This window comes from Manduca sexta, chromosome 7, assembly GCF_014839805.1.
Source record: "Manduca sexta isolate Smith_Timp_Sample1 chromosome 7, JHU_Msex_v1.0, whole genome shotgun sequence".
Lineage (NCBI taxonomy): Eukaryota > Metazoa > Arthropoda > Insecta > Lepidoptera > Sphingidae > Manduca > Manduca sexta.
This window is the reverse complement of record NC_051121.1, coordinates 721991-729543: the sequence shown is the minus strand read 5'-3', so window position 1 is coordinate 729543 and position 7553 is coordinate 721991. Positions and strand designations below refer to the sequence as shown.

The following is a 7553-nucleotide window of genomic DNA, read 5'->3' as shown; positions in this document are numbered from 1 at the left end:
ACCAATGCAAACTAAACGATGCAAGCTGTAGTCGATGGTGCAATCATATAGAAACGCTGCTCGATTCAAATCAATACCTGAACCATTTCTTCTTGCACTTCGAAGATTATTCCTCTGTTCATCTGAATGATAAGCTCGATGATTTCTCGTTTCTAACCTAACCGTTTCACGGGCTGCCTCTCTTTGCTCTTGTGTTTGAGAAGCACGAATTAAGGCCCTTCTTTGCTCCATACTAACGCGGCGCTTCTCGTGCAATTTCTCGTTCTTCATCAGATAATTGACTCGCGATTTTCCGTTGCCTAATTGCATTACGGCTCCGCTGGGAAAGATTAGATCTTCTAGGACGCGGCATTATTATTAATAGTAATATCAGTATTATCTGGTTTTGTGCGAGTGCATATTCAGATATGCACTCGCACAAAACCACATAAAATCACCAAATATAATAACAGTGACAGACAATAGCTTATCAAGAAAAATCATAGACAACCTATAAAAAGACGTTTACACTTTTGTTAACCTGTAGAATAAATCTTAGGTATTATTCCGAGCTATTTTAGATTTTTCTCGATTTGTCTATACACTTCTATTCGAGATGGCCCCTCTCTCCTCCACCCTATTCCTTTCCCTCTCTTACCATTTACAGCTAATATGCGTATGGTGTACTACCGTATGATGGACGGTGTTGCTCGATAATAGATATAGACAAAACGAATGTGAATCTAAAGTAACTCGGATAGCTCAGAAGGAAGAGCAGTTGACTTGTAATCAAAAGGTCCCGGGTTCGAGGCCCGGTCCGAGCTATTTTGGATTTTTCTCGATTTGTCTATACACTTCTATTCGAGATGGTCCCTCTCTCCTCTACCCTATTCCTTTCCCTCTCTTACCATTTACAGCTAATATGCGTATGGTTCTTTTTTTCTAAAAAAATTAATAATTAATAAATAATTTACACAAATTAATGTCTAAAACAAACAAATATAACAGTACCTAAACTTTCGAGACATTTTACACAAAATAAATTTCTGAACGCACACATGAATAGTTGATACAGTATTTGACAGGATTGGACAACAAATGTTTGACATGTAATAAACAAAAATGAGTATTTATTGAAATGATTAAGTATTATTACACATATCGAGTTTTCATTGTTTTTAAGATGTATTCTGCTATTCGGGGCGGAGACAAATCCAACGAATCAATAACCATGAAAATTGGTTCAGCAGATCTCGAGTTATAAGTGTTGTAACAAACCCGTCTTTGTTTTATATATATAGATATAAAAATGAATCTCTATTTCCCTTGGTCACGCCCTCACGCGTAAACGTCTGGACTGATTTCACATTTTTTTTGTTGTGTTCGTTATAGTCAGGAGAGGGTTCTTATAAAAAAAAAAAAATCAAAAAAATGCGCGGAAATTAGAAAATTTAAGAAAACTTAACGAACATATTAATTTTATATAACTGTCAATTGTTTCAAATAACTGTCAGCGATTGACAGAATGCGCGCTGCAAATTCATAGTTAAGACGGGACAACGACTGTCGGGTCAACTAGTACCTTATAAATATGTCACTTCACAAACGTTGCAACTAACAACCTAGTAGCACAAACATCGTGCAATGAACAATGCTCGCATACGATAATAAATTTCAAAACATCACAATATGATAAAGCGCCATCGATATCAAACAGGTCCGTAGGCTATTGACACTCGGAACATTACATACGTCACATTCCATTAATGGCCGAACCCGGCATTCTATTTATCTATAGTTTTCCTTTGCAAATATAATACCTATTGCATTTATCTTCCATTTAACTATATACAGGCACCGAAAGATCCTACCTACATTGCCATCTAACTCAAAGTTACACGATTGTACAAAAATAGCAAAATGTATTGGAGTTACTATATCGTTGCGATCGGGGCCCATCGATGGCTCCTAGAAGTCTTTTACGATAGGCAGAATATACTGTGGTGGATTCTAATAGCCAACCCACTGGTATTTACCTCGGTCTCTACCAAGTATTTATTAAAAAGTTACCATCGCTATAAAATTGGCAATAATGGAATCTGAGGATTGATGGCGTGTATGATGCAATAAATCCAATTATGTGGTAGGTCATAGAGTAATTATGTTAAAAGACCAGATATGGTACATTAGCAAGCAAGTAAACTTATCAGAATTCGTGTTGAAAGATGACTTTTCTTTATAATCATCTTTAAATCTACAAGAAATTAATATACGCACACTCATGTCTTTTACCCAGAAGGGGTAAGCAGAGGTGCAACTGCTGCACCCACTTTTCGCCGTGCGTATTCCGTTCCATAATGTGATAGAGATATTAGTACCGTAATACAAACACGCCAACGAGCCAGTCGTTTATGAATAAGAATAAAGATTTATAAGTCCTGCGACAATGTTATAGACCGTATAGCAAATATATTCAACTTTGCTTTTTTACATGGTAAACTAAAGGTAGTTTATTTTTCTTAAATCTGTCTTTACCAGAAGGCATTCGCATACGAATGTAGGGTCCGCTTTATTTATAAAACATGTTGCCGAAAATACACCATTAAAATAATCTTAAAGGTAAGTTTTCCACTCGCTGGGTAAAAATTATTTAATGTGCAGTGCGCGTTGTGGAACACCAAACAATACTTTATAATTCAAGGTGTTGGATGGTTTTCTTCTGTTTATGGGCTGTGGTATCGTCTACCATCAGTCAAATGGCAAGCTCGTCTCGTTTTTCAAAGAAGTAAATAAATGGTGATATGGAACAAATTCTTCTTTAACTTGCGGTAAAGAACTGATGCACGTGATATCATTATAGCATAGTCCAGACATGACATCCGATCACCGAGATGAAACTAAACTCGAAAGGCGGAATTACACCGACCTCATTTAGGTAAGATAGTATATACGCGGAGAAACTATTATAGTGATTTATTATGTTTATGCGAATGTTATACATCGAAACTTTTTTTGTATTTTATTTTGTCTTGAAGACTTCTTCTTCTTTGTTTCGAAGACTTCAACCTTCATGGTCTCGAGGCGGACTGAGGTGTTGGTCGTCCGAAAATTCAGTTTCCATTTACCTACATTTTAAAAAGTATAATTGTAGAATGCTGGTAAATAGTGATCATAAAGGCTGGAAAGTTTCGAGCGCCGCGAGAAAAAATTGCCTGTAAATTTGATTAAGTACTAGTTATATTTCGAAGACAACTTTTTTTGTTTGTTAGCTTCATCATTTCGTATTTATGTACAAAAGGTTTACATTTCACCTATATTAGAGTGGCAATAAAAGACCTTGGTCAGACTGATTTATTGCAAAACATACTTCTACCCAACACCGTATTAATATCTCATCGCCACAATTATGCCGGTATAAAGTGTAGCGAATACCTTTCATTACTCCAAATCTCACATTCTCTAACACAGCTTGGGTTCATGTAACCAAAGCTTAATACAGCAAAGGACAGCATCATTCAAAATAAATATACTGAACGTCCAATCCCATCATTCTAAACTGAAATTAAAATGCCAGGCTGAATGGCGAGGCTGCCAGGCGCAATTTACAAGCTGCCAGCCCGGTCACGTATTTCACAAACGATTCGCCTGAAGTCGGTTGCTTTAAAATTTCTAAATGCACTCGTCACCCGAGGCTTTAGTTTTTATTGCGTCGTATCTTCCTTTTATGATTTTTAAAATCTTCTTTTGTATGTTTTATGGTGGGTCTGTTTAGTTGGTTTGTTTAGTTTGTAGATTAGGTTACTTTTTATTCCATTATTATAGTTCCGTTGTGGAACTGTTTGGAATACAGTCTACGTCCGTTTTTAGACTTAAAAATTCTACAGATATGTACTAAAAGTTAGCTAGATCAGTTCAGTGTTGTAATACACAAAGATGACTTAGTTTTTGACAATGGATTCATAATGTTGATAGAATAATCGAGTACTTGATCATCTTCAAAATAATATCCAATATTAGTAATAATAAGATTTTCATCTCAATTAGTAATATTACTAGCTTTTGCTCGTGGCTTCGCCCGCGTGAAGAAGTTTTCTGTGATAATTTTTTTTCCGACTTACTTGATATGTATCGTTATACTATGATCAAATTACACAAAATCATTATAAATTGTAGTTTATGTGTTATTCTGTTGTATAATCAATATTACTGTTAAGTTTCGTCCATATCCGTTCAGTAGTTTTTTCGTGAAAGAGAAACGGAATAAGTAGGACAGAGTATTTAATTATCTCTGATAATATATCCCAGCTTTGTACAATTTCTTCACTTTTCCAATTGTAATTTAACTTTCAAAAAGCGTCATAAAAATACTTTGTAAAACTCGAAACTTCCAGTCTTAAAAAATAATAAAACTGCATTCTTGAAATAAACGAATTCTCAGTTAGTATTCAACGAATGTCGCAAACCTAGCTCGCTTGACCAACCTAGACTTTATACACGATACGCAGAAGGAATATAAAGCGGAAGTATGTGAAAATTGTCAGGAAATAGCAGTTCAACGGTTTAAAAGTGGATAAATAAGCTATGACGGGTCTGTTACCGCTGTTTTATGAGCTAGAAGATTCTGGAAAGTGGGATTTTTGAACATTGAATTATATGTAACGAGGCTGGGATGATTGTGTTGATGCATGAGATAGCCATCTGTTGCCATTCGATACTTTATCTGGACGGCATAGCCCTTGTCATTAGATGAAGTGTGGTCACTTTGTCGTTCCAGAATAAAAAAAAAACATTGGTGGTAGTTTAAGCTATTGCAGTTTGGAGTTTGTATTCCTTAACTGCATCCCAATGGTTAACTGAGTATGCGATGCCGTCCAAATACAACAAATAAGATCTACAGTAATAAGGTCGAATTTTATTAGATTGGTAAGTGAGTTTTGCATAAGAGACCTATCTAACGAAAAAATCATCATCATCATCAGCATCATGACCATCATCATCATCATTATAGAAAACAACGTTACAATTGTGGTACTATCTGCCTCTTTTACTGTTATCTTATAGAAGAGTTTGTAAGACTTTTCTTTTTTTTCCTTATTGTGACGTAAGGTATTTATTATTTTTCAAGCACTTACTGTCAAGTATTGTACAATTTGTTATTTCATTTATAACTTACGAAATATTATTTAAAACCCTTATTATGATCGTAAAAACTGTATTGCTCCTCGAGTAGGGCCTTAAACGCGCTTCCCAGATCAACCTCTTTGCGTAAACAGTCAATGAAACGGGTTTAGTACTGGATCATAAAATTTGAATAGCGGCAAAATAAGATCGACTTGACCAAGAGAGTAAAGAAGTTTTTTTTACGAAGATTTCGGAATAACAGAGAATATTCGGAGAAGAATATATTTCGAGATCTATACGGACACTGCAAAGTGATCTCATTGCAACTGATGGTAAGTAGAGTGGGCTCCAATTAAATAAAAACCTTCTCACATGCTATTCTGTATCAGATACAAAATTTAAATACACGCGCGTTTATCTGAAAGATCAGCAGTGGTATTAATTTCTTTTTAAACATTGACATCATTCTCTTCAAATATTTTCAAGTTCCTTTTAACCGAACCCTTAACCTGCATTTAAGTTGAAAATAAATCAATATTCAACTAACGTATCTGAATTTCATGATAGTTCGTCGGCTCTCTTATTATTTATTCATTGCACTCGCGGAGCAAGTGGCGCGATTTATGGACGAATTTCAATTTAATTTAATTATTTGATAGAAATCAGTTGGTCCACTTCACGCGGATTAATTGCACTCGGTGTTTTGTGATTTTTTAAAACATCGTGAATGAACAAAGGAAAAATAAAATTGTCATATATTTTTACCACAATTATAGAAGAGCTACCAGCTAGTATCTTTACACGAGCATGAAAATTAGCAGGGGCCTGACTGATAGTAAGTGAAGTTAGGACAAGATAGAATTTTTACTAACCTAACTAACTAAACCTCGCCAGTAAATAAAATTATGTTTTCACGTTTGAGACCGCATGTATGATGGGCCACTAAGGCGGGTTTAAGAGCTTGTGTACGGTGGATATCTGGGCGGATAAAAATATCCTACCACCAGCAAAAACAATTAGTTGTAAAAACCAAAGTAAAGCCTTTTTGTTACAGGCCTAGAAGAAGCTTGAATTGAAGTGGGGCAAGGGCTAGTTGAAGAAAAAACAGGACAGCGTATATCCTATTAAAATGGGGATATAAATTGTGTACATTGATTTTTTCCTTTCTCTTCGCTTCATTTTTCCGTACCACTTCATACTGATGAAAGAAAGCAGGAAATTGTTTGCACAAAAATTATGCGCAGCGTTTGATCGGCATCTTACTATTCAACTTAAATTTCAACATTACCATACATATATGTATGCTTTTGTGTCATGTGAGTAGGCAGAAATGGAGTTCCTGAAACTATAATTGTGAGATTTCTTTTGATTCTTTACATTCATTCATCATACGTATTTTTAGCCAATTATAGCTATTTCTGTCTTGGTGCTAGCTAGTGCGAAAAGGGGTGGACTAGTTACACCTCTGCCTATCCCTTCGGGAATAAAAGGCTTGTGTATAGCCCAAATTTGTTTCTTGCCTCTGACAAATCTACCTACCACTTCCATTACCTACTTAAATATAAATGGAATTATATTTTTATTGTATAGGCCTTTGATTAAACATTTGATATACAATAAAGGCGGACCTTGCCGATACCCTTGACCTCAAGGTCTGGACCTTCAGTTCTGAAACTCAATATCGACATAGCTCCTATTCATATAGAACAAAAGCGGGATAATATTTCATATTAATTATTATTATATCGCCTTATTGTTGTAATAGATTATTTCATTGATTAACGAAAACCTTACTAAGTAGCTCAAAATAGTAATTTCTTAGAAGTCTTTGAAGTTTTTATATCCTTCAGGCATGTCTAGGGCTTTGTAGGTTCAAGAAACCGCTACACAATTTATTAATGTAAATTACTTCTCTACAAAGAGATTCTACTGTGATTTTCCTGGTGGTAATTATCCGAGGTAGTCAATGGTGTTATACCTTTACAATTTTAATTTCCCGTAACATCAAATGTAAAATATTTTCCAATTACATCAAATAAACATTTACCGAGTTATTTACGTACATAGTCGCTAATAACTCTACTGGAAGCCACAAAACTATGCGGGTCAACAGGCTAGCCTCACGCCGCAGGCTGGCGGCATGTGACGTTTACAGTAAATTTGCATAAACGTAAGCCTCGTGTGACGACGGCCTATAGGCGGCCTCCTCGTTGCTTTGCCTCTTTAATAAATTTTGAAGAGGCATCGCACTAGGCTAGTGATGGGGGTGTAGATTGTCGATAAATTACAATTTTAATATTTTGAAGTAAGTATTGTGATTGTATCGATTGGAAAAATATGTATTACTTATCTCACTGGTTGCTACAAGCCTCTTCTTCTCCTCCTCAGTAAATATATCATATTAACATTATCAGTAAAAGCACCGTTATGTTTATCTTTAAATTGCTATTTAA

The 7553-nt window shown here is 35.3% G+C and overlaps 1 non-coding gene across 1 annotated transcript; it reads left to right on the top strand.

The window, feature by feature from the left end:
- The first annotated feature begins 730 nt into the window (after positions 1-730).
- On the top strand, positions 731-803 carry Trnat-ugu. The gene has a single exon. It is a non-coding gene; the product is annotated as a tRNA-Thr (tRNA).
- Positions 804-7553: the final 6750 nt, after the last annotated feature.